The 18,395-nt window shown below is 40.3% G+C and overlaps 1 protein-coding gene across 7 annotated transcripts in view; it reads right to left on the bottom strand.

The window, feature by feature from the left end:
• FRY (FRY microtubule binding protein) overlaps positions 1 to 18,395 on the bottom strand; it is a 444,482-nt gene that overhangs the window by 231,256 nt on the left and 194,831 nt on the right. The window contains exon 1 of one of the 7 annotated variants that reach the window (XM_045978040.1): positions 3,583 to 3,641. The exons of the other annotated variants lie outside the window; for them this stretch is intronic. The gene's annotated coding sequence lies outside the window, so the exon portion shown is untranslated. Of the gene's footprint in view, positions 1 to 3,582; positions 3,642 to 18,395 lie in introns of those variants that run through there. 7 annotated transcript variants of the gene reach the window in all.

Raw genomic sequence — 18,395 nt, 5'->3', positions numbered from 1 at the left:
TTTGAGTCCCTTCAGAAATATTTGGGTCTCAAAAGTATATGAGTGAGATCAGTCAGTTCACTGAATAACAAATTTTCATCAACCCTTGACATGTATAAGTTACTCTGCAAAGTTCTGGGGGAGAATTCAAAGATACATTTTAAAAGACAATCTGAGAGATTTAAAAATGTAGCATTTTCAGCTACAAGATGCCACAAGGCAGTGTCAGCCTAGAAGAGCACATAAATTTAGGAGAACATTCGTTAGCTCCATTTATTCATGTATTTCATTTTTCATTTCTTCAATCAGCTAATATTTACCAAGGGCCCACTTGACTCCAAGCACTGTGTTAGCTGCTGGGGAGCTGCTAATATGCAGGGGAGGCAGGCATTATAAAATAAATACACCCAGAAATATAATTACAAAATAGTAAGTGCTGTAAAGGGAACAGGGGTGACATATCTGTGACTGTGGGGGCAGGGCAGGGCTCTCTAGGATGGGGACAATGAAATTGAGGCCTGGAAATAACCGATGATAGATATGGTCAGAGAAGGCATCAAGGCAGAAGAGAATGGGGGTGGGGAGCACTGGGGTTGTAGGAATTCATAGAAGTAGGGAAGAAAGGACACTTGAGGGTGGCTCACTCCCTTCTGGCCAACTACTCCCTGGTACTTCCTCTATCCCTCTACCCAGCTTTACCCTCCTGCAGGGCACTGATCTCCCACTGATCACACATTGTATATTTGTTTTCTACCTATCTCCCCACTGCACTTAAGTGCAGCAACGGCAAGGAATTTGTTTTACTCCTTTTGTATCCTCTCCTTCTAGCTTAATACTCAAAGAAATATTTGCTGCATTAAGGAGTAAGGAAGCATGAAGATCTATAAGGTCATGAATTGTCTCCAGCTTAGAAACCCGACATTCAAACCAAGACTCACATTAAGTCTATTGAGAGAGCTATTTCTGCAACCAAGCAAGATGCTGACAAATGAAGCAATCTGCCCAGGAGTAGAATATAGTATCATGGATGACAGCATGTCATTTCAGTAGAGAACGTGGTTATTGGTGTGTTGAGCATGTCTGGCTTATGAAATCTCGAAAGCAGTTTGTCAAAGTGGGGCTTGTGTCCCATTACTCGATCATCAAACCTAGTTCCTGGGTGCTAACCAGGATGAGTTCAATGAGATAGAATAGAAAACCACAGAAGAGAAAATAGCAGGGTGATGACCTCCTGCACAGTGAGGGTAATTATGCATTACTTACTAAACCTCTGTTTTCAGTCTCTGTCTGCACCTACACATATGTATGGGGTATGTGTTTGGGGTCAAAATGCAAAATGTGCCTTTTTCTGTGAGTCCTGCTCAAAAAGGTTCTAGAGGCTGTTGGAACAGCAGTCGCTCGCAAACCATTATCTGGGCATTAGACATTACCCCAAATGATAAGCCCGGCTTCCTGAGCCATTTTATTAAAATCGTGCTGAAGCTGGGCATCAAGGGAGAGAGAACACAGTCTCTGATAGAAGTTTTTGTCACTGTGCAAGTGGAAGCATTACACAGGGACCCAACCTAAAGGGACAACGAGGGACGAGCAGACTTGATGTGCAGCGACGGCCACCAGGAACGGTGCCAAAGGCTGCCATATTTTGACAAATGAAGGTCATAAAGCAAAGTTTTAGCTATTCCCCTGCAGGGTCCCCTTTCAGATTACATGATGAGTGCAGTGACCTGAAGGGGAGTCTAGTCCTACATATGTCTTTGTTAACAAAGAATGCATTGTTATATTACAAAATTATATATTATAAAATGCATACATACAGTTATAATATGCATTGCAGTATGTATTCTATTAGATAATATATATGCACACATATGTATACAATAATATACATGTACATATATATGATATAGACACTAAGTCTATGCATTATGTAATATACATGACAACACAAGATACATTTCCAACATCTATAGTAAAGGAAGAAGTTCCAATCCAGGGTATACAGCAGAAGCTCATTCAGTGTTTGTTAAATACATTAACTGAATAAGTGAAATCCTTTGGAGTCTAGTTAGTTTTTCATTTTGTCAACAACAAAACATTTATTAAATTACTGGTTCATATGTACTTATTTACTTTGATAACAGCTCATTTCATAAAAAAAGATTTTAAGTTTCACTAGATTCTTAAATATTTATATAAATGTATAATGACTACATAAAATTCACTTGATACACGCCTACCTGAAACTTAAAATCTGAGGCAGTGAGATGGTAATAAATCTATGAACTCCAGAAACATATCTGTTGTTACTGACCTCTTATAAAAATTAAGTTTATATACTGGGAGCAAGAAAGGCAGTAAGTAAAAAGGAGCTAAGATGGCTCCTGGTCATGGGAGTGGTCCATTCAGTGGAAACACAGTAAGGGTTAGTAACGTAACCAAGAGATATCAAACAACAAAAATACTAAGTAGTTCACATAAACCCTATTATGATGCAGCATTTTTTCCAAATACATGAAACTGTAAGTTTTATCATTAAATTTGTACACTTGTTATACATCAACAACAAAAAAATCTCTTAAGAGGAAAAAAAAAGTTCCTAACACACTCTCAACTTTTTAAACCACAGAGTAAGGAGTAAATTAATGACTAACAGAGATTTCATTCCCAGAAACAGAATGGTATCGTATGCAAATATCTAATAGTTTCATTAGAGATAGTGCAGAAGAATAATTAACAATAATTAAATCTCCCAAATCATTAATAAACAAAATGTTTCTTCTCTATCAGAGCAATATGTTGTGCCTTTACCATTTACAAATTAACTTTTCCTACCTTCATTAAATAGAAAGTTAAACGGTTGATATCCAAGATGCATGTAATTAACCCTGTGTCATGGAAGTTTCCTCTCATTAATTTTTCTGAACTCTTGTACAATATTGCTTACAAGGTTATGCTAGAACTAATGTAACCAGACTATTACTCTGATAAAGGAAAAGCAGAGGCATGCAGCTTGGACCCATTTAATGTTGGCTAACCCATAATACCCTGTTTTTTAATTCATAAACAATAAAAGAAAACATTTTATTTATACTTGTTGGAGAAGGCTAAGCCAAAAGCAAAGGGGGAAAACTGACTCAGGCTTATATCAATGCTTTAAGCAAAATAATTGAGTATTTCCATTAATACTTAGAAGAAATCAAGCATAAATCCTACTTCTGCTGTAATATAAAATGCAATGGTATTATCTATTTTCCAAATGCACACTAATCTACTTTTACAGATGGCAGTTTTGCAGCACAGATAGTTGTACTGAATCTTTTAGTGAAACTTCAGTGCACAGAAAAATCCCATGACATCACAGCCTGTTGTCCCAGACTTGTATACAAAAATCACCTCTGAAATACCACAGTTCCAAAGAGAAACTTAAAAAGCATTATTCCTGCCTCTGAACAGTGACATTATAAGTAAATCCCCACATGCAGATGTAATTAGCAAACCCCCCCCCATCCCCATCCATTGAAACCTTTAGGAGAATCTTCCCTACATTTGGCATTTAACAGCCAATGATCCACGCCATACGTGTCCCCAGCCTTTCATACCTACCAAGCCCTTTTATGAAGCTGATCACACAGGATCGTCTCCAACAGGCTGTTGTAATCTCCATGAGCCTGAAAAGGAACCCAAACGAACAGTCTGGAACTGCTACACAGACTATGTTCCAAAGCAAAAAAACATAATGACGGACTCCATGATTCCGTTGCTCCCTCGCACCATAAGTGTCTCAGCCACAAGGTAGGGCTCTCTTATTTTTGGCCAAGGTGTATTTTTAGTCAGGTGCTAAAGACCTACAGTAGAAGACAAACTAAAACAGGCCTTCCGTCCAGGGCAGACTCTTCATACCAATGGGACAATTTTTAGCTGCACAGTAAGACAGTGACCTACAACTTACAGAGTGCCCGTATGTCTATATTTATCCACAAGAACATACTATGCTGACAGATTAGTAAAGCTGCTCAAAGCACTCCAGGAACATGAGCCCGACCCACACAGCTCACCATAAACAGTCCATGCATACCGAACGCACCCGCTACCCACGGATCTAGCTCACCCGCGCTGTTGTGTTCTGTGATTGAAGAAATGTAAGAGCAGAGATAACACCGGGCGGGTGATAAACCGTTGCTTTGGGAACTAGGAGCTCTTGGCCACAAATACAAACAGCTTTAAACAGCTTAAATTCTTACAGACAAAACCAATAGCAGAGAATCCCCATGCGAAGCCAAGAGTCAGCGAGAAACCATACACCCGTAAGGAAAAACGAAACACTGAACATCTGTTGATACAACTAGTAAAGAAAAGCAATTGCTTTTAAATCCGAAGTTCTAATATTTTAAAAGCACAGCCTAAATCAACTGGTTAAAAAAGCTTAATTTATAAGACCAAGAAGGAGCCACTATTTATTGGTGAACATTAAGTATCTCACCCCCAAAAGAAAGCAGGTTTAGACCAGTGAAGAGACTGAGAAAGAAAACTGCAAAGTTACTTAAAAACAAAAGTGTCACTCATTGATCCTTCGGTGGGCATTATTTCGGACAGTCTGATCTCTGTGAGGGTCAATGAAAATCTATGTCTTCACTAACACAGCGAAGAGCATGAAACCCAAGTAATTCTCCATTCTTGATTTACTCAGGGTCACCGAAGGTGTTCTTTAGCGATAGAGGTTGGAATTACAAGACAGTACAGCATGGGGAACTGCCTGATGAACTGAAGCCTTTCACAGGAAGGAGACACACGTCCAAATGACCCGTATGAACACTTCAGGTGAGCGAAGATGCCAGCAAAGATGCCCCAAGGCACCACTGAGTCTCACACATTTGGGCTTTATAACCTTTTTTTTTTTTTTTTTTTAAAGATTTTATTTATTTATTTGACAGAGAGAGATACAAGTAGGCAGAGAGGCAGGCAGAGAGAGTGAGAGGGAAGCAGGCTCCCTGCCGAGCAGAGAGCCCGATGCGGGACTCGAGCCCAGGACCCTGAGATCATGACCTGAGCCGAAGGCAGCGGCCTAAACCACTGAGCCACCCAGGCGCCCCTTTTATAACCTTTTTTAAAGAGTTGGCTGCTGGTTTATGTTTTACTAAAAGGGGTCCACACAATTCTAATACAAGAGTGTGCCTACGGAGGGATCTGTGTTTTCAGCAACAAGGATTCTTTTTCAAGTCTCTTCTTTCCACATCTAAACTGGAATCAAGACTTGACTGAAAATTTGCACTTTGTCAGCTTCCAATCTCTGGTGCTATTATTAGACCAGCCTTCCAAATGATGTGACTGTCATTCAATTAAAAGAACATGACTTCAGGCAGCCTCATAGGAATATGAAAAGAAGTATTTGTCATTTTATTTCTCACTCTTTTTACAGAGGCCCCTTACCAAACAACATCAAAGGGAAGTGGGGGGAAGAAAAGGCAGAAAAGAGAATATTAATGGGGCACTAACTGGAATCAGGTACTCTTCTAGGCCCTTTTCACACCCTTTCACACAGTCCTCACAGCAACCTGAAAATGTAGGCATTACATCTCCTTCTTAGAGGTGATGGAAAGGAATCAAAATCAGATTGCCCAAGGTCATTCAGATGCAAGTTTGTCAGACTCCCAGGGTCACTGCATTTAATTTTTATTCTAGTACTTCCCTTAATGTGAATTGGAACTTCTTTGTTTTGTTTCGACTTTTTTCCTCTTTTTTTTATAAATTTAAATTTTGTTAGTTAACATACAGTGAAATATTGGTGTCTGGAGGAGAATTCCGTGATTCATCACCTACCTACAACACCCAGTGCTCACAAGTGCCCTCTGTAATCCCCATCTCCCATCCAGCCCATCCCCCACCCACCTCCCTCCACCAACCCTCGGTTTGTTCTTTAAACTTAAGGCCTCCTATGGCTTGCTTTTCCCTCTTTTTCTCTTTTCCCCTTTCCCATATGTTCGTCTGTTTTCTTTCTTAAATTCTACTTACAAGTGAGATCATATGATATTTGTTTTTCTCTGACTGACTTATTTTATTAATATAATACACTCTAGCTCCATCCACACCATTGCCAATAGCAAGACAACTAGACTATGGAGAGAGCCCAAAAGCCCATCAACTGAAGAATGGATAAAAAAGATGTGGCATGTATATATATGTATGTACACACACACACACACACACACACACGCATACACGCACTGAACTGGAACTTCTAAGCAGCATATTTGTCTTGGTATACATTTAAGAGCAGCCCTCAAATAATCTTTTTTTTTTTTAATCCAGAGATTTTACTTATTCAAAACCCAGCTGAATTCCATAGATTACAGCCTTATTTGCTGCCCTCCATGGTCTATTTGCCCTTCTGTGATAGCCAGGCATGTACTGGTTTGGGGGAGCATCCTTAGGGCATAAACTACGTTGTTCTCATCTTTGGGTCCCTAGGGTCTAGTAAAAGTTGAATTAATGAATAATCAAAGGCATCCTTATAGTCTAAACAGATGGCATAAAGTCCTTCTATTAAAGCTCAGAGTTTTTTGTGCCAAGAGTTCCCACCTCACCTCATCTGTCTCCACACAGAGGACATGTCTCCTATGGTGGACATTATTCTAACACCCTAATTTCCTCCTCAAGTTATGTTAGATTAAAAGCAATTATGGGTGGGTGAAGACGCCTAAGGTCAGGCATACTGACAGTTGAGTAAGTGACAGCTGTCAGCTGATGGCTGATAGTAACTGAAAAATCGGGAACAACAAAAAGCAGACATAAAAATTTTGAAGGATAGGAATTGAAAGATAATTTAGCATAAAAAGAGTTGACCCTTAACATTTCAAGAGTTCCAAAGGTAGCCATATATTATAGAAACTTTACTAATCAATACATTTACTAATGATCTGAATTCATTTAGACAGGGTTAAACTATATTAGCATCCTATAGTCACAGACATAATATAGAAAATACTAAGGAAATTAATAGAAACCATTCTGTTCAAAATTATTAAGTTAAGATGTTTTGAAACTTCAAGGATTAAGCTTCATGGCTGGGAGAAGTTTACTCAGAGATCATTTGTTCCCTGATGAGGCTAAATAAATGTCATGCATTTTAAACTATATTAATATAATCTGAATTTAATAAATAACAGCAACTGGATTACTGGTATGTTTAATTGATAGCTCCATAATAACACTCAAACCTAAATCAAATTATTACTTTAACAGTTAATCTAATATTCATAAAAATTTCCTCTCTGCTTCTGGGTGGCCTGGTGGCATTACCACAAATATTTTAAGGGCAAATGAAAGTCCAAACCTGATCACAAGCTTCGAAGTTGCAATGAACTTTCTGGGTGTGTTTCATTTACCTCACTGATTCAGGAAAGATTGTTCTTAGGCGACTGTCCGACTGATAGCTACTTTATTAGCATGAAGGTTAGATCACATAACCACTCTCATTAAATGTAGCCTAGCAGTCTATTCACCTTCTTTACTGTCAATGTCAATCCACACTACCGTATTATGGGAAGCAAGAAATATCCTTTAGACACCAACCAAGAAGTTTTTTTCCAGCTTAAAGAAAAAGCCAGCTTTTAAAATTATTATATTAAACACTATTTCATTCAAAACCTTGAAGTGATAAAAAAAACTTAAGCTGATGATGACTCTTGCTTTTTTTTTTTTTTAATCATTGCTTATCAATCCGGTATTTCTCATTGAGCTTTTAGAACTAGTTTGCGATATCTTTAATGAAACATTTCAGTAATCAAGTGGTTCCATTTCATATGCATAGTAACCTGCACATTACTCTTTCTAGAAATTTAGTAAATAAAGTATTAAGGTATTATCACAGAAATATGACAGCTAACAAAAGATGCCAGTGCCAGAAGGATTCTGTCTCTTCACTCTTTTTCCATGACATAACATAGTACAGAATATATTCATGCATCTGTATTAATAAATCTTTCAGAGACAAAGAACCTCAGAGGTCGTCTTCGAGTAGGAATCAAGTATCACACCAGAATTAAGCACACCTTAAGCAAACATCACCTGAAGCCTTGCCCCTTTTGTGAAGAAACCATAATAAGATGGGACAGCTCCTAAAAGACAATGTGTCATTGTGCCTTGCTATCAAGGAGGCATCTAGTAGTAGGCGGGGCTTGCCAAGTGTGTCATTGCCTCAAGACATATGCTGCAAACACATGCAGACTGAAAATGTTTACCAGGAGGACCTCTAGGAAAATACTGGTTTGTCTTGGCACTGGGTGCCTCTGGAAGCAAGCCACCATGAAAACAGCGTTCTCCCAACAGGTGCGCGATGCTCATTAGGTACAGATCATCTAAACCTGCATGGAAGCTCTCTTAAGCTTGCGTGCATCACCCGTGGTGTAAATTACCAGGCAGACTTAAACCCAGCCTTGGGGAGGAGAGGCGGAAGGGATTCTATGTGAATCGGAAGTGAAACAAGTAGCATGTTACATGTTCTTATGTACTCTAAATGCTTCTGCTCCAAAAAGTTTCTCTCGTCATTTCCTTCAATCAGCTTATAAACATTCCCTTGTTCTACAATTACATTCCCTAACTGCATCTCTCCCTTGCCTATGGTCTTTAAATTCTACAATTCTGGAGGTCTATGGTATTGATCTCATTTCTTAAATTTCACTCATTTATTTTGGGGAGAGAGGGCCTGAAAAAGCCCAGAAATGACCCAGTGCTGGAGAGCTCTATAAAAAGTACAGACTACAGGGCCTCAAAGAGATGGAGAGCATCTCAACCTCTGATGAGGCTAGAGGGATTCTGATGTACAGCCAGGTTCAGAAGCTACGATGGCCTCTGGGAATATGTAATAATGAACGATAATTGAGCATCCTTGCAACTGTCTCTCTAGACAGGGAATGCAGAGGAAAGTTTGAAATAGTTACCATCTGAACAGAGCTGTCAAGCCGGTAACCTCAAACTTGTGACTTCCAATGTAATGAAGCACCAGGAAGTAAACCTAAAAATCTTAGGGTTTGCTTATTCTGTCCTTAACTTGTTGCTTCCCTTAAAATAGCCTCATAGGTTCCTCTGTTCTGCCCCAAATAGATGTCAATCCCAAACCTAAGTACTTTATACACAGACTAACACAAATTCTCCTCTAAATTTTATTTGTACACGACTCAAGCAAATGGGATGTAGAAAATCAAAAGGTAAAATCAAGTAATGGAGGCAAAATTTCTTAAAAGTATTCACACAATTAATGACTATGCCAACAAAGGCCGGGCAATGCCATTCATTTTAGAGTAAACCTCCTGGATAGAATCCATTAGTAGTCCTTAAAGACATTTCTGAATGGCTTCCCAGAAAAAAAAAAAAAAAAAAAGGTGGGGGGTGGCGGCGTGTGTGCTAGAGGACATGATGTCAACAAAGGGTGAAAACTTCTGAAAGATTATATTTTCCTCCAAAATATCTAAATACCTAATAAAATAAACCTGACCATGGGAATCCAATTCTGATTGACTCAGTGACCAGAGTTCAGATAAGTACAGTCAGAATGAGAGTAAATAACTATTTGCATCAAAGGGAGAATCCTTTAAATCAAGATTTCTGAATTTGAAGTTTTGACTGAAGACATTGACCTTTTCTATAAAACGTGTAATATCTACTGACAAGGTTAATGCCAAGAGCTCAGGAAATTAGCCCAAAGCCTTTTGGGCCACTCATTAAGAAAGCACATAGAATCCAATAGTTTAAGAACAGGCTACCTTGAGTGTTAGGGACCCATGCAGCTAAATATCCCATGGCCATTTCCATTTAGTGCTTATGAATCATCTATATTGGTTTTACTTAGAAGCAAAGAGAAATTTCCGAAAGTGAAAAGTATACACAGAAACGTATGGAGTAAGAACACCACTATTTTGGGGGCTATAATTGTTTTTCTGCCAAGTGAAATTTTGCCTTTACTAGTGCACTGGAGTGGGGGGAAACATATAGTTTTTTATTGCTAAGGAATCTTCTTTCCCCATCACCTTCATTTCCATAACCTTGCTCTTCCCAAGGAGGATTCCGAGACAATGCAGATGTTCTCTTCGCATTTTGGGTTATTGATACTTTGGAGAATCAAAAAATATGGCCCAGTGAAGGGTCCTCCTTCAGGTAAGATGTTGTGTCCAGAGCAGGGTACCAGGAACACACCTGCACCTAAATGAAGCAAAATATAGATTCCGTGCCAGCATGGACCCTTAAGTCTGTGTTTAAGGGCTGTCTCCCCCACACAACTTGCTAGCCACAGGACCTTGGGCAAGTCAGGCATCCAAAGACTCAGACTATTCATTTGCAAATAGGATAAATTCAGACTTGTGCTAGGACAAGACAGCAATCCTGCAGCATTTTTGAATTACCTAAACTAATGAAAGGCTAATCTAAAAAGTTTCATTCAAAGACGATCTCATAAATCTAGCAGACAGAATGACAAGCTGGATATCAGAAGTTACTACTAAGCACAGTCAGTATAAGGCAACTCCCAAAATGAAATCCAGGTTTAGAAGTATCTTTATTTTATATTATGAAATGATGAAATGCCTGGAAGTCCAAGATCTTACTGAAAAATAATTCAAGACAATTTCTTGTCTGTGCTATTTCATCCTAGCCAGAGAGATATTAAGCCCTGAAATTGACCACAGCAACTGAGTTACTCAATTTTAATTTTAATTTGTTTAAATTAAAATTTAAAACCTGATGCTTCATTCAGTTGTCAGAAAAAAATTTAGTTATGTTTGGAAGAAACGCATAGATGAAACTACTTAATTATCAATTTTATGAAATCTAAATAGAAATAAAGTATTTTGACCCATTGGGTGTCCAAATGCAGATGTGCTGGTGTTGTGAAGACAAACACTGGATTTTTTTTTTTAAAAGATTTTATGTATTTGAGAGAGAGAGAGATCACAAGTACACAGAGAAGCAGGCAGAGAGAGAGGGGGAAGCAGGTCCCCGCTGAGCAGAGAGCCTGATGCAGGGCTTGATCCCAGGACCCTGAGACCATGATCTGAGCTGAAGGCAGAGGCTCAACCCACTGAGCCACCCAGGCGCCCCAAACACTGGATTTTAAAGGAATAGTTCCCCCTCCCAAATGTAAATACTTATCAATAATTTTATGCTGATCACATGTTGAAATAATATTTTAGATATACTGAACTAGGTAAAATACTTTATCAAAATTACTTTCAGATGTGTTAAAGCTCTGTTTAATGTGGTTACTAAAAAACTTAAAATTGCATATGTGCCCTGAATTATATTTCTATTATATATGCTGTTCTTAAGACCACTTACTACTTTAAAAGATGGATATATGGGAAAAAATTTTTGTGAATAAACACGGAAAACCATTAAGAGAAGCCACAGTGTGGCATGGCCATGAATTAGTAAATACCCATAGTGCAATATACTCAGAAATAAATGATACGAAAATATTGATTTATTGATTTAATAAACAAACATTTATTAATCACTTCAGAAAGTATCAGGTTGGGTGGGACTGAGAGGTGATTACCTTTATCCCTACTTGACATCTGAGAAAATTAAATTAAACTGGCGAGGATCGCACACCAGTAAATGCTAGAGAAAGGGGCTCAAATACAGCTTTTCTGGCTCAGAAGCTCATATCCTTCCTACTATAGCAGATTGCTTCCTAGAAGTTGAGAAGCAAAAACACCATAAAAGATCTCTCTTGATATTAAATGCTTCTACATGGTACCCAAATCCATATGAAACCAAAATATAAAACTGACTAGAGACCAGATTTTTAAACATCTTAGAACTCCCTTAGCAGCATTACCGTCCACAGGACAACTGGTCACACACTGATGGTCTGTAACAGCTCCTGCACAGCCATCATCATTCTCACTACCTACCTCATGGATTTCCACCTTGCCCACCTCCTTGGGGTGAGTACCTCACGCTTTTTTCCAATGCACCCAGGTTTCCACTTAAGTGTTTCTGCACACAGTGCGTTCTCAATGAATACTCATTGATTTGTTTAAATTTTTATTTTTTTTAAGATTTTGTTTGTCAGAGAGATAGAGAGAAAGAGAGAAGGGGAGGCAGGCAAGGGGAGCAGCAGGCAGAGGGAGCAGCAGGCCGAGGGAGAAGCAGGCTCCCCGCGGGGCAAGAAATCCATGCAGGACTCAATCCCAGGGCCCTGGGATCATGACCTGAGCTGAAGGCAGACAGTTAACCGACTGAGCCATCCAGGCGTCCATAAATTTTTAATTTTTTAAACCACATCTCTGTGGTAAGGAAACCTGGTAAAATCCTCTAAGATGGAGACTTCCTAATACGGACTCCCATTAAGCAAAATGTCACACCACTATTTTAACTCATGGAATCATTTCATCATGGGCATGTAATCTAGCAGGCCTGGAGTTAATATCCACCCGAAAAATCAGGAGGAATTCAAGTGCCAGGGAGAATCGGCTCAATATTTAACCAAAATGCTAAACGGACAAAAATGTGTATGAATTTTTAGTGGGCTTTTTCATTCAGACAGGCAGCTCTCAAATTCCCTTCCATCGGCTCTGGCCAGCCATTAAGCCGCTCTTTTGCTCTGCCTCTTGCACGGTGAACTACACACTTCCTTGACATTCCTTTTCCTCGCAATCCTGCTGACCCATCTTCTCCTTCAAAAACCTTGTAAAACCTCCACTTGTGCCACAAAAACCAAATAAGGGGGAAACGGTTATTGTTCTTACCCAGTTACGTCTTGGGACGTAATAACTTTGAGCTCCCGAATTGGAAGGGGGTGAAAATACTTAAACATGAAACTATATGAATGGAGTATTTTTTTTTAAGATTTTATTTATTGATCTGAGAGAGAGATCACAAGTAGGCAGAGAGGCAGGCAGAGAGAGAGGAGGAAGCAGGCTCCCTGCTGAGCAGAGAGCCCGACGCGGGGCTCGATCCCAGGACCCTGGGATCATGACCTGAGCCCAAGGCAGAGGCATAACCCACTGAGTCACACAGGCGCCCCTGAGTGGAGTATTATTAGTGCATAACCTTTGGGCTTGAATTCTGATCTCTGATCTCCACTATATGGCTAGAGTTTCCTCTACTTGAATAATCCTCATTCTTAAGTAGTCTCTATAGAGTTTGTTGACATGCTGACCTGTCTTCCTGCAATACTGTGTGGTGGATATATAATTATCAATTAATTTAAAATTCATTATTTTGCAATATTCATTCAGAGAACTGAGCATACACAAGATAGTAGAGGTTTTTATAATCAAGTTAGGTGCACATCTGCCTTACTCTCTTAAGTGATGACGTACCCTAGGCCATTACTTATTCATTGTTACCAGAGCACTCTGGGGCATTCTGAAATAGTTACTGTCATGCCCTGGCAGCCCATGAAAGTTAATGCAACTTCCAGAAGTTTCATCATGTAAGGGCAGGGCAGGAGGCACTGGGAGAATCTGATTCAACTAGCCTTAATGGGATGGAGTTTGAATGGGCATAAAAACACAGAAAAATATGTCATCATCAAGTTGCCTAGGAGTGGGAGAAATTTCCTCCTAGAAGGATTTGATACAGGTACACAGGGCCCCAGAAAGCACACGGCTCTCCCTGGACAGGGAGGGAAACGTGAAACAATTGGTAATTAACTGTCATGGCAGCAGCAAACCATGTCTGGCAAGGAGTATAATAAAAAGCAGCTAACAGAGATCATCTTGGACCTCATCTCTTTTTTTTTTTTTTTTTTTTTTTTTTTTAAAGATTTATTTATTTGACAGATAGAGATCACAAGTAGGCAGAGAGGCAGGCAGAGAGAGAGGAGGAAGCAGGCTCCCAGCTAAGCAAAGAGCCCGATGCGGGGCTCGATCCCAGCACCCCGGGATCATGACCTGAGCTGAAGGCAGAGGCTTTAACCCGCTGAGCCACCCAGGCGCCCCTTGGACCTCATCTCTTAAGAAGCGCTGGCATCGGGACCCTTCACAGGGCCTTGGTTTCCTGGGAAAATCACAGTACATTTTCCTAGGAGACTTCCGCACAACCAAACTGCTTGTGACAACCTATAGGAACCGACACCCTCACCCCACCCCGAAGCATTCACGTGGGCTGTGGGCCATTGGTTGGATGCTGATTTGCATATCCAAGTGATTGGGGTCATTCAGTCATCTCAATTGTATGTTTTACTACAAAACAAAACCAAAACAAAACCTGCCAATCCGTGACCTGGGAATAACCATGAAACAAATCCCACAGATGGGTATGCACAGAGCTGCAAAACACCTCTATGTTACCTCGGAGCAGTCAATCACATGAGTACTGTCAAGAGACAACTCTCCCATCCCCTTTTATCCTCAACACAAATATTCTATTTAAAGAGCACGGTTTCTATTCAACGTGTAATTTCAAAACACTGTTGTTCAGGTAATTGCTTCTGTCTCTTTCTCTTTAAGAGCTTGCTTGAGCTACCGAATTGTATGATTCTGTATGAGTTTAAGAGAGCACAGACTGGACTTAGGGTAGAAACCAAATCCTGGTAATTCTGTCTCCAACAATTTAAAACTGCTCCCTTCTTCCAACACCTTTACCATCCCCTTGAGTCCTTGTCACCTCTTTCCTGGGTTATCCCTGAAGGGACTCTCCCCACTTTCATTTTTAGCTAAGACTCCTAAGAGTGAACTGCGAGCTGACCATGTTGCTCCTTGCCTAAAACTCAGTAGCCTGCCCTATGCTTTCAGGGTGAAGCCCGGAGCCTTCAGCAGGTCCTTCAACGTGCCTTGTGATCTGACCCAACTTGTGCAGCATCTGTCACTCTCTGTCATGGACCCTGGGATCCAGCTGTCACTGTCTGAACTGGCCATATCCATACCTCCCTGCATTTGCTCACGTTCTTCTTTCTGCCCCTTGCGCTCTTCTCTGTAACATTCTTCAAGTTCAAATGTCACAGCTTCTTGGAACTATTCCTAGCCTCTTCCCTCCCACTTACAATGATGAATCACCCCTTCTCTTGAGGATTCCGTAGGTCAGTCTCCCTAAGTCCAGGCACAATGGCTGGCACAGGTAGAACGTGTATTTAATCAGCATTTTTGTTCTCTCTGCAACTTCCGCAGGTCTCCTCGCTCATCAAAGCAGGTGTTCCTTGACTGTCAAGCTCACAGAAGGCAAGAGCGGGGTTCTATCTACCACGTTGCCTGACACGTGAAGGCCTTTAATGATTTAATGAAGGAAAGGAGGGCCTGCCGATTGATTGACTCTCAGGGACTTCTGGAACTTTTCGAGCGTGTCCAATTTGGGCTGATGCTCTGAGTACATCCACCTCATGAGAAAATTGTGAGAAAAATCCTTGGGTTCAGACTTTTTTTTCCCAATAAGGCAATTAGTTTCTCCAAATAAGTTCTCATGGGGGCAAAGACCCTGATCAGTAAAAATTACATTAACTCAGTTGATTTCACCAAGAACGGTTTCCTTCTCATTTAGCAAGAGGCTGGAAGGTTTAAAAGTAAAGTTAAATTAAATTCATAGAACCTAAATGACATTTAGACTAATATTAGTATTTGTCATTATTTTTACAGAGAGCAATCTTTGACAGGTTAACAGATTTAAAACAAAAACAAAAAGAGGGGGATGAACAGAATGGGCAAAGGGGAGTGGGAGATCCAGGTACCCAGCTGTGTAATGAGTAAGTCACAGGGCAGAAAGGCACAGCACAGGGAATACGGTCAGTGTGTTGTCATAGTGCTGTATGGTGACAGATGGCAGCTATACTTAGAGTGAGCACGGGCATAACAGAGTTCTTGAATCACTACGTTGTACACCTGAAACTAATGTGACATTGTGTATCAACTGTACTTCAACAAAAGTCTTTTAGACATAAGACAAAAGCAAAAACAATCTATCCCAGAAATATTCTCAAGTTGGCTGATCGCTACATAAATAAAAAAATTATTTCAGTCTAACTTTGAGTTTCACAGACACATCCGTCCAGAGTTCTGTGAACACAATGGTGCAACTGAACTTGTTGAATTTACCCAAGGAAAACAGGTGAGGGTCACAGAAAGAAAGGGACTTTATAGCCAAGAGTAGATGCTAAGTTACTGTTTGAAATAAAAGACTCTGACGTACAAAACATTTGGTGTTGCTTGCTAGGGGCTGACCTACCGATGGGATAAATGCATGCTAGCAAGTTTGACTCTAAACCTCCCACGCCCATTCAGGTCATTTTATCCAGGTTTTCAAACATTTAACAGTTGATTAACAGCCAATGTGTCCTGAAATGTGCTGGGGAATCTGACAATGACGAGATGATTGAATTTTAGCCCAGTGGGGGAGGGGGGCGGTGCCTAGACAGGGAAAGCAGTTACACAAGGACACTCTTGCGACAATGAAGTGTGTAGAAAGTGTAGGGGAAGTGGGCAGCGAGAGTCCAGTGAGAGTCCGCTCCAAAGCGGACACCTGAACTCATCATACTTGGGAAGAGAGCTTGGCTCAGGTCCAAAAAACATACGCTTAACCTTTAATTCCTGTGACACAGAAAATGTTGTAACTATAACATATCCTCATACCTTGATATGTCATCACTCTACACAGTTCTGAATTTGAGACAAAGGTATTTCACCTCCGAAATCTTCAGATGGTGTAGCCTCTGAAGTTCCAAAAACATACTTCTTTACTCAAATGTCCACTATTTGAAGTGGTAAACATCATACTGCCAAGCCAAGAAGATGTCACAGAGAACCCCAGGCCTCTTCAGGTCCTGGTCATTCTGTCTTGGCAAAGAGGAAATGAGATAAAAGCATTCACTCATAGAGGAATTTAGATAAGCATGAAATAGGTAAATTAGTAAAAGTCATGGTTCCCACTTACTGAGCTACTGCAAGCGAGGCTATATATTAAATACCTCATAAACATAAACTCATTTCATTGCTATGGCTCTATGGCATTACTTATGTATAAAGACATGCATGACAGACAGTACCTTTTTAGGGAATCTGTTTAAGTAACTTGCTCAAGGTCACACAGCAAATAAGTGGCCAAGGCAAATTTTATGTTCATAAACAGCCCAAATCTTATGGAAAAAGGAAATAAAACAAACTTAACTAGATTTTTTTTTTTCATATTTTACACTATGCTGAAAATTAGTGAATCCAATTAGTGGTCAAAAAGGCAGAAGAATACAGAAGAGACAAAAAGCAAGTCACAGCTCCTCCAAGTCGAGCAGGATTCACATTTAAGAGCCACAGCTTTGTGCTGCTTCCCAGTGTGGGTATTAACCTCTCCTTAGGCCAGAACACAATGCAGAACTAGGTTGGCATAATGGGTCTTTCTTCTCTGTGCCACATGACCAGCGTTGCATCATTTCCCTTTGCCGCATGGCTTCACTGAAGGGTGTGATTCACTTCTGTTTTCAGCAAGGAAAGATAAAAGCAAATAACCCAAGTGGGATGACACTTCTGGCTGACTCTTCCAGACTTGGTTTACTTTCCGACCATTTCTTCATTAAAGTGGGAGAGACAGACACTCACACTTGAGGGCTGAGCTTGCATGACTCTGCCGGCCCAGCACCGTGGGCAAGGGTGGGTCTTTAACATGAATTTAACACTGCCCACGAAGAACATTCTAACCTTCTCTCCCTTGTGTAGGTCAATGGCAGAAACGTCATGAAAACATGGAGCTGAATAACTCAGTGAGGAATCGTCTTTCAAGAGAAAACAGCCCAGTAAGACGCAGACTGGAATGGGGAGGGACGTCCTAGGGGCAGTATCAACAATTTATCTCTATCCTTTTCCCAGAGCCCAAAGAGCATTCTCATTCTCCTGGCTGGCCCAAGAAGTGACAGTCTCTTAGTCACCCCCTAAAACAAGAGCCTTGTCTGCAGAACAATATATTTAATGAGCTCATTGCACCAGTTTGATGGCTGTTATTTTGTGTATAAGGGACACTTGAGAGTTGATGAGGGACCTTCCATCACTGGAGTGTGTACACTTCATGACTAGTGAAATCCGAGCTCCCTTTACCAGATAATTATACTTAACTTTTGGTCTTTTCCTTCACTCCAGGCAAACTTCCCTTCATTTCTGCATCGTGCCTATCAAGTCCAGGCTCTCTGAATCTCACCAGCATAAAAGCATACAGAATAATATATTCTAGCATGATAACAATACGCTCACCCCACTTCTGGCCCATGACTGTGATTCTGTAATCAGAATCATGATGGTGTGTCAGGAGTCAAGTCCATTTTTGCATTCTGTAGAACACGTAAGTTTACCAAAACACAAGGTTTGGATACAGATGGCCTATAAAATAAACTCGGATGATCACTTTCAGTTCATAATGACATCTTAGTTATTCAGTGTGTTTGCAACTATCAACTGGAAATCTCACTCTCAATGCCAACCCACCATTACAAATGCAAAGGTGAG

Source organism: Meles meles, chromosome 14, assembly GCF_922984935.1.
Source record: "Meles meles chromosome 14, mMelMel3.1 paternal haplotype, whole genome shotgun sequence".
NCBI lineage: Eukaryota > Metazoa > Chordata > Mammalia > Carnivora > Mustelidae > Meles > Meles meles.
Note: the sequence above shows the minus strand (reverse complement) of the source record. Positions and strands in the feature narration are given on the sequence as shown.